Genomic DNA, 11,153 nt, shown 5'->3' on the forward strand with positions numbered 1-11,153 from the left:
ATGTGAAGCATTTCTAGGAAAGAAATGTATTGATTTTTAGGTTTCTTGCTAATAAATTAATGTCGGAAGTCAAATAAAAGAAGGTGCAGTTTTTTTATATATCCATTCACATTTAAGAGCATGATTATTACTGTGTCATTAGATTCAGAGAGTCAATAAAATACAATATATTGTTTTTTTTTTCTTTCTCTTGACTTAGGAGAGTTAGTTCGCAACTTCCACACGTCTATCTTAATATTTTTAAATTAACAACATTTTCACCGACGAAATAAATCAAGCGAGTGAAAAATAATATAAAAAGGGAAGGAAAACAAAGGATAAAAAAATTATATGAAATATGTTTTTCTTCAAATAAAAAAATAGAAATAAAAAATCGGTTTTTTTAGTGTTCTACCTACATTTACAAAACTTAAATATTTAACTTCTTTTTTATTTAAAAATATTTACTCAATAATTACACAAAGTGTATACCACTAAAGTCTAACCTGTCGAAAATTCTCGTGGAAATTTGTGTTACTGATGAGACAAAACGAACTAATTATCAAGATTAACATCACAGTTAATTATCATAGATTTAACAGTTAATAGTAATGTCGAATAAGAAGATAACAAATAAGAAAGAACACCTGATAGAGGCTAATCACACACATGTTTTTACTTAATTGTTTTAGTATAACTTATTCGCCTCTACAACAATAGTCATTGATGTAAGAAAATATGATCATAGATTAATATATGCCACAAAAAACATTCTTTATGTGTACATTTTAAAGTGAATAATAATACAAAATAGTGAATAAATAAATAAAAAATTATTTAACATACTTATATAATAAAGTTTAGCATAGTTTGAGTGAAAAATACTATTTTGAGATCTTGTAAGACTTTTTTTTACTAATAAGGATAGAGTGACACATATTTATCTTCATTTAATATACATTACATTACAAAGGTAAAATGTAATAAAAGAATAATTTTTTATATTTAAAAAAATATAGTTTCAAATAAACGTAAAAAATTTATGTGTCAAAATATTATTTCTCTTTTTTATTTTATAGATTCCTCCATGTTATGTCACTTAGGATAGAATTTTCAAAATTTCTTTTAAATTTTACGTTAATGATGTCACCTCAAATTCTTTAACATTTTTAGATCATACTGAAATTTTGTATAGTATGAAAAAATATTAACTTTAAAAAAAAATTGAAGGTTTTGAGAGTTCATTTTAAATAACTCATTCTTTACTGTAAGTATCTTATTTTTCATTTTAGTGTGTAAGATCTTGTAAATAATAGTTCTTTATTAAAGATTTACCACCAACTATATTTTTAATATTTTTTTATACATCTGTAAATTATTAGATGATTTTTTTTCATTTATATAATGCATTGTTTTGAATGTTATCAATCTTATTTAGCCCATCAAGTTAAAATGTTATTTTTTCCACAGTGGTAATATTATTATAATGATATGTGGCATTCAATTCAATTAATAAGTCAAAATTAACTAATAGTATGATATTACATGTTAGTAATAATAATATTATCATCAATAATTTGATAAAAGAAGATAAATTTGAATGAAACAGATAAAAGAGATGGATAAAAGTTTTCGTGATATTTAATGATAATCTAGCAAGTTGAAAGAAACAGTGGAAACCAGCGAATTGAACTTATCCAGAAAACATGGTTTTCACATAACGAAGGAGCACATCATCGTGGGATTAAAGGGAGACGAACACATGAAATTCAACAACGTTGTATATTTAAACCTGATGAGGATAATTTGAATCTTCTTTTTTCATCAACTGCTCGTGCTTAATCACTTTTGGCATTACCTAAAACTCTGTGGAATTGAGGATGTCCAACTCAGATAATGCTGTGCTTATCTACAATAGCTTGACAAACTGATTTGGTTGCCAACTTTTTGTCTGGACCATAACTTTCAAGATTTTCTTCTACCATTACTTTAATCCATCTATATCCGTTTCAACATTCATATTTCATTTCTCGTGATTGCATTCAAATTCCTTCAAAAGTAAAGCCTTCAGTCAAACTTTAAATCAAATTCACCTCCTGAAACTAGTGGAGTGGTTTAGTTCATTTTTGTTTAAAGAATTATAAGTTTACTTATGTGTGTTAAATAAAAATGAAAAAATTAAACAATTTATAATCAGAAAAGTTAAAAAAATGTTTATTATATATACTCGTTTAATTTGTATGTGAAAATATTTGTCAAATGTATTGTTAAAGTCGTCTAATAAATATGAGTGACTCGTTTAATGTGTATTGTTAACCTCTTTCAATGGATACATCTACAAACGATCTTGTCTAATTTTGTTGTTTTGTTCATCTAATCAAAATATTCTCAGACTTGTGTAATAATTTTTTTATAATGGTCTAATCAACATATGAAATCACTTGTTTGATATATATTTTTTGCTACACCCATCATATTATTATATGGACAATCTTAATTCTTTTTACTATATTTATCTAATTAGTGTGTGGAAAGACTCGTCTTATGTGTATTTTTAGACTCGTTAATTAATACATTGATAAACTCACTTAATATATATTGTTATACTTGTTTAATTAGTATACGAATACACTCATATAATGTGTATTACTATATTTGTCTAATAAATATATATTCAGACTCATTTAATGTGTATTGTAATATTCGTCTAATCAGCGAGTAGACAAATTCATCTAATTAGTTATTCTCAAACTTTTAAAATGAATAGATATGGTTCTTTTAGTTAAACTATGTTTAAAATGAAATATATATATATATATATATATATATATATATATATATATTTATTTATTTTTAAAGTTGAGAAATCAAAATGTATCATGTTTTAGACATAAACTAATTTCAATTTCGACTTTAGAAACTAAAAACATATTTAACCCTTATTTAAAGCTTTGTACAAAGTATATCTATATATGATTTATGATAATTTTATTAAATAATGGATTAAGTATGTTTTAAGTCTCTTAACTTTTAATGAAAATTAAAATTAGTCTATTTAAAAACTTTAAACCAATTAATTTAGTACTATCTTTAAAATTAGGTGAATTTAATTATAAATGAATGTAAGGACAAATTTGGAGACAGAATATATCCCTTTTCCACCCTCGTGTTAATACTTTTTCAATTGTTTATATAAACACTAATTATTTAATAATCATGTTTAACGATTTTAATTTGTTTAATTTGGAAATTGAAACAACGTGAAAGGGAGTGTTATTCATTTTTCTCTTTCCTTTTTTGTTGTGTATTTCTTTACTGCACTGCACCAACGGTATAACGTTTTTAAATTAAACGTTGCAAACCATGATTTAATCACTATTTTTTTTTAAATGAAGTTGTAAATTCTCTCTCACTATGGCTTTAACTTTTGTTGACCAAATTAAAAAGTTTTTAAATAGTCATAAAACACGAACCTACCAGTAAAAATAAATATTAATAATTTCAAAAAAAAAATATTTAAAAAATTAAAACATGGAAAATAACTCAAATTTTCAAATGATTGTTCACATTTTGTTACACCACTGTGGGAAAAGTAACCATCAATCTTGAATGAAAGAACGAAAACCCTAATAATTTGATTTCTAGCCGTATGGTTCATGCAGACTAGAAAAAATAAAACAAAAACAAAAAACTGTGAACGACATTCATCACATGCCATAAAATTAAATCGACCTAACTGTATATAATAAAGAATTACATTTTTCGCATTAATTCTTCCACTATGTGAAATTTTATTATTTTTATATAATTAGTTTTTATCATATAAGACATTCACATATAATAATAGTAATTTTTGATATTTTCATATTACATTATTTGTTTTAACAATTCTACTCTTTGAGGTATTGATATTGATAAAATAGAAGATAGTTTCTTTTTATTATCATTGAAATTTTATAGCAATTTGATTAATTATTATAATAAAGATAAGATGTCTACTAATCAGCATAATATCTTACTTTACGTTTAATTTAAGTAAAAATTATTAATATAATAAATAAGAATTTAGTAAATTGTTTAAAAAAGGAAATATGAATATCTTGCTACTTAAACACAAAATTTACACAATAGAAAAATAAATTATTTAATTCTTATTTTAGAATAAATATATATCATCTCTTTAAAAATATTATTTTTCTTTAATTTCTCTAACTTTTCTCTATGTTTATGAGAAATTTACTATTTTTTAGATTAAAAATTTGAAATTATAGTGAAGAATACATATTTCTTTTAACAAGTTATTATATTTTGATAAATAAGTGGGTTGATTATTATTAAATGTGATAAATAAAAGTAAATGGTAGTATCGATAATTGAATTGAGATGAAATATATATGATGTTTTGATTATATATACAACATAGTCTTATGAGCATAGTGATTTTGAGGAAGGAAATACTTTCTCAAGAGGAAATTGTGACTCTAAAAGAAATTATCTCAACTTTATTTATATTGGATTTACGTAAAGAAAATATCAGATAACAAGATTTGAAAGAGATTCTTAAACTTGCAGTATAAAAAATTATGAATGGTATGTCACATATTTATCCTATTATGAATAGAAATTAGTTCTTTTAATATAGTTTTGTTACAGTGACAATTCAGTAGAATTAGTATGATAAATATAAAATTTTATAAGTGAATTGAATAGATACTTAATTTCTAATAAATCACTAATACACATTTAGTTTTTTTATAAATCTTTATTAAATGTATTTGAATTGCCTTTAATAAATAGATAGATGAGATGTGAATATAATATATTTATGAATTTGATATATTAACACTTCAATTAAAGCTTTTTAAAAATTCTAGCTTACTTGTTTATAGTTTTATAGTTTTTTATTTTTTCTTGATAATTTGCATATACAAGAATGTTTTTTTATTAAAAGAAAATATTACTTTAAAAACTTTTAAAGAAAGTTGTAAATATAATATATATATATATATATATATATATATATATATATATATATATATATATATATGGGGTTTGCTAACGCGCCCTGTTTTTCAGTTGGTACATTTTAGCAATGTGTACCGGATTTTAGTAGACAAAAATATCCTTATATACCATGGATTCTAAGTTTTAAGGTTAAGGGTATTTTAATAATTTTCATTCTCAAAACTAAAAAAAAAAAAACACAAACCCTTACTCACCTCTCTCATTCCTTTCAACTCTTTCTCTTTCATCTTTCTCACTCCAATATTTTCTCTGTCATCCCTACTGTAGCCCCAATTGAAAAAATCAGAAACACCCTACTCTAGCCCCAATTGAAAAAATCAGAAACACTTGCCGTTAAACAATCTTACAAAAAAATGATTTTATAATGAGTTTTGATCTTATAATTTGTGTCTTATCTAATTTTATCTAATTTTCACAAGCATAAAGGAATTGGTAATTGACCTAGAAAAAAAATCAGAAATACTTGAGTTTTTATTTTATAATTTTTGTCTCATCTAATTTTATCTAATTTTCACAAGCATAATGACATCAAAGGAATTGGTAATTGGCTTGGAAAAAATCAGAAACACTCGTCGTTAAACAATTTCTTACAAAAAATGACTTTATAATGAGTTTTCATTTTATAATTTTTGTCGTATATAATTTTATCTAATTTTCACAAGCATAATGACATCCGAAAGAATTGGTAATTGGCCTGGAGGGTTTTTTTAGAGATGATGATTCAACGCAGATGATGAAATTAGAGAAATTAGTGAAGATGGTGAAATTGAAGAGATCTTGAATGAACCTTTGCCTGAAGGTGAATATGTCAATGACTCAACTCTTTACAAAGGCAAATTGTTTAAAGGCAAGTGTTTCTGATTTTTTCAATTGGGGCTACAGTAGGGATGACAGAGAAAAGGTTGGAGTGAGAGATGAAAGAGAAAGGATTTAGAGGAATGAGAGAGATGAGTAAGAGTTTGGGGGTTTCTTTTTTTTTTTTTAAGTTTTGAGAATGAAAATTATAAAAATACCCTTAACCTTAAAACTTAGAATCCATGATATATAAGGGTATTTTTGTCTACTAAAATCCGGTACACATTGCTAAAATGTACCAACTGAAAAACACCCTATATATATATATATATATATATATATATATATATATATATATATAAACAAAAATATTTTTTGAATAAAAATAACTTATTTTAAAATATTTTTTACAAAAAATTTAAATTAATATATCTATTTAAATTATTTGATATTTATCAGTTACTTTCAACAAATAATTTTTCCAAAACAAAATTGAAATCAGTTACTATGAATTATTTCAGTTTTTAATATCGATCATTTTAAGACTTGACTTTGGGGTACGTCAATACATTTAAGTCGTAATTAATTTATAGCACGTCAATCAAGTTACTCTGGACCAAGCTATTCATTAACTAATGTTAAATACGGGGGATCAAATTCATCATAAATTCCAAATTAATTTAGGTAATTGTCATTTTCATAATTTAATCTGCCCACCCTATGAAAAAAATAGTAATTACATTCATAATCTCTTTGTCCAAAAATACAAAACACAAACACACTTTCTTTTCTTCTTCTTGATTCTAATCTGATTGGATATTGTTATTGTGGAATCAAAAGTACTTTGCAAATTTCTTTCTAGACAACAAATTCTTCACACTATCCATTTTCTAAGTCTTCTTCGTCCTGGATGATGAAATGTTTACGTGATGTTTTGACGTTGAAATTATAATATTTAGTCAGAAATTACAGTTAAATTTAAATTAATATAAAATTGTGAAGTGAAATTATAATTAAAATAATATTTATAGACGTATGTCACAATTATGAATTTATTGGTCCAAAGGTTTAGTGACCAATTTATTTGAGAAATTAAACCTATTTTTATTTAAGTTATCTAACGCAAGAATTGTCTGAAAAAATACGAGAAGATAGTACTAGGTAATATTTTTGTTTAATAAGCAACATTGTTATTAAAATAATTACAACCTTTAGTATAGAAAACATAATATCCAACATCCGGTATTTGATGTCTGACTAGGTGATTCATTTATAAAGTATTGAATAGTTGTCTTATTGACTAGAGGATTATCCAATACTAAGTATCTATCTAGTAAAAAGTTCTTGGTTCTATCGAGAATGAGGTTCATTGAAGAGATATAAACAATAATGAAATATGTGGAACTTAGACTCATGCTTGGATTCCCAACAATCCCCCTCAAGGGTGAGTTTCTTCCACATAGGTACACTCTCCCTCCAGCGGAAGCATTCTCAACCAACCACAATTACGAATAACCCTTTCCAACCACCATTCATCTTAACTGGACATATTCATCGGGAAGATACAAACATCAATGACATTGGAGTCCAACCATATAAGAGATTGAGATCACTCTAACCAAAAACTTTAAGACAATGAGTTAATAGATACTTTATCTTTATATATTGATCTATTTCCTCATTTTTATCTAATGTAAAACTTAAACTCACACTTGGATTCCTAACAAAAAAAAAATATCATTGTACTCTAGTCAAGAAGATAGCAGGATCTTCGATTCTTAATTTTATTTTTATTTTTCTTTGTCCTTCCACTTAGATGGAAAAGTTAAAACTTATTAACCTAGTAGTGCCCGCCTTGTTAATAGATTAAAGGAACTAAATAAGTTACGGAATTTGGAAAAGGATTTTTTTAATTATTATGTTTACCTCTTAATTTGTAAACGAAGTGCTTTTAGACTATAGTACTTTTAATTTCGTATTGCTAATAATTTACCACCCAATTCTATTACTTTTTTCCGAATATGCAGTAAAAGAAATGGAACATTTTTCAACACAATAACCAGTGTATGCTGTAGATTTCATCTCAAAAACATTCTTCCTAACAACTTTATCTCCATATCACCCATTTTTCTTTTCTCTCTTTTCTTTAATCAATTTTCAAAAAACAGAATTTTCAACTTTCCTACTCCGATGCTGGATTCTGACTTAGTTTTTCAAAAAATAAAAGTTGAAAATTAAGAAATAAAAAAGGTGAGAGAGTGTTACACGCTGTTAATTAAATTTCTTTAGGTTGAACTTCATCTTTATTTAGGTTGAACTTCATTTAAATTCAATTTTGACTATTTATATATATGTAATTTAAGACAAAATATATAATTAAGGTTTAATTAATAATTTATTTTCTATTTTTATTTTTTTTATCTTATATTTATTTTAAACCTTATATTTTTTTTATTTAATTGAATTCTTATTAAAAAAATACTCAATTTATCTTTTCCTAAAACTCACTTTAATATTGTTTATATGTTATCAAAATTTGAGTATTTTTTATCTTAAAATCCTACCATCTTTTTATTTTTTTTTCTCCTATTACGTTTCTCTACTTTCCACCACCTCTCTCTCTCTAACTCTTAATTACAAATACTGAATAAAATTATTGAATTTAATATATCTAATATTTTTTCTAGTTAACTAACCCTGTTTGGAAGGTGCAGAGAGATGGAGGAAGATTGAAAAAAATGGAAGAGAAAAAAAAAATAGAAAAACCCGTGTATTTTAAAGAGATGACACAAATTTTGACGCGTGAGTCATGTTAATATCAATTTAAAATAATAAAACAAATAGATTTCTTTTTTAAAAAAATAAGGACTGAGTTAAGTAAAAGAATACACAAAGATTCAATTGATTCAGAAAAAAATATAGGAAACAAAATGATTAAAAAAATTAAATATATAAATTAAATTACTAATTAAATATACAATTAAAATATATATATATATATATATATATATATATATATATATATATATATATATATATATATCTTTAATAGTTAAAAAAAAGTTTGTAAAACAATACGGTTTTCTTTTTATAAATTTCATAATTTAGAAATTGGTTAATTTAGGTCATCATAATTTTATTCTTTATAAAACTGTATCTGAAATTAACAAAGCACTTAAAATTAAAATATTCCACCAGGTATTTACTGAGTTTAATGCAAATTATTTGGATGAAAATAACTAATATAAGAAGGTTTTATATTATTTTAGCACAGAAAAATATACATCAATTTAAATTTGAATAGTTTAAAAATAATCAGAAATTATTTATTCATAATTGGGTTAATCAATTATTTATTTACAAAAAGGAATTGAGTGGAGGGAAAAAAAATAAAAACTATGAAAAATAAAACCAAAAATTAAAGAAAAATAAAATAAAATTAACACACTGAATTGCACCTCCAACTTTTCTAAAAATTTTATTTAATATATTTAAATATATTATATTATATTAAAATATTAAAAAAAGTAAAATAAAATAACTAAAATAAAAGTAATAATAATGAAAATAAAAATGGTATTCAAAATCACATTAAATATATTTAAATATATTATATTATATTAAAATATTAATTTAATTAGATAATTATTAAAATTTAAATAAAAAATAAATTTAAAATTTTTTAATCGGATATAGAAATCCAATAATATATGAATCCGATATGATTAAGAATTATTAAAAATTTTGTTTTTTATTTAATTTTAATAATTATTTAATTTAATTTAATAATTCAATATAATTTAACATATTTAAATATATTAAATGTGATTTTAAATATTATTTTTATTTTTATTATTATTATTTTTAGTAATTTTAATAAAACTATTATAAAAATATATATTATACTTTAATAATTATTAAAATATAAAAATATAATAAATAATATTATAATTTCCAATTAAATTAAATATTTATTAAATTTTAAATAAAAAAAATTGTTAGCATATTTAAAATTTTTGTTTCTATTTAAAATATTTAAAATTTAATAACTGTTTAATTTAGTTTAATATTTTAATATACTTTAATATATATTAATATATCAAATCAAATTTTATATTATTATTATTGTTATTATTATTTCATTTTTTATTTTTTATTTTATTATTATTATTATTATTTTATTTTTATTTTTTAATATAACTATTATTATAATATAAATCATATTTTAATAATTATTAAAATATAAAATTATATTAAATAATATTTAAATTTTAAATTAAATTAGATTATTATTAAGGTGGTGTAGAGTGACTTTGATAAGAAAGAGAAAAAAATAAAAAAGAATTATTAAAGTACCTTTAATAAGAAAGATAAGAAAATAAAAATATATTTATTGAAAAATAAAACTTTTACAAAAGTTTGAAGGTGCAGATGTCAGAAGGTTAAAAGAGAAATTTTTGAAAATACAGGATGAGATGTTGGAGGTGTAAGATAAAACACTCTTACAACTTTATATTCTTTGAATTGGGCCAATGTTTCGGACTCAAACCTCTCTAAAGGGCCAACGTTTCGGATTCAAACATCTCTATCCGAGGCTTTCTTCCTGCACCCTATTAATTGAAAATAAAAGTAAAAGACTAAGATACCCTTCTTCTTTGCATCATGTCATTGCTGGCATCACTACTTCTGTATTACTGTCTCCGCCGCCATCGCTGCATTGCATACTTTTGTATTGTTTTTATAATAGGTTTTCAAAAACATAGATTACTGATTATTTTGTATAATATATGTAAAATGCATATATAATTTTGTGTTTTTTTAAAAGTATTATGGATCAATTTTACTCATATTGTTTAAAGATCCAAATATTATGGTAATTTACATCAAAAGAATCTAACTAATTTAAAACTTAAAAAAAATCTACAAATTTAGAATTTGTTTAATATTGGCTAATAATATTGATAGAGTTGTATAATAGACTTCGTTAGGAAATACTTTTAACACTAGATATACTCCAACCACATAAATATAGTTCTATCTCTAACTCGAATAAAAAAAAGTAACACATTTTTAAACTTCAAATCCATGTCCCAAAATATTGGATTAACATCTTTTATTTTTAAATAAGTTCCTCAAGCGTCAATCTTTCCCTCAACAACTTCAAAACTATAAATATTAATATTAATTATTGGATGAAACACTTTAAAAAATTATAATTTGATATTGTAATTCTTTTTATATAAAAGTGTGAGAATATAAGTATTATAATTTAATTATGATTTGACTCATTTTACTTTCATCATATAACAATTGATGTGATTTTTTATGTTGATAATTTGATATTTACGTGTAAT

This window comes from Vigna umbellata, chromosome 6 (genome assembly GCF_029865625.1).
Source record: "Vigna umbellata cultivar VRB3 chromosome 6, Vumbellata_1.0, whole genome shotgun sequence".
Taxonomy (NCBI): Eukaryota; Viridiplantae; Streptophyta; class Magnoliopsida; order Fabales; family Fabaceae; genus Vigna; species Vigna umbellata.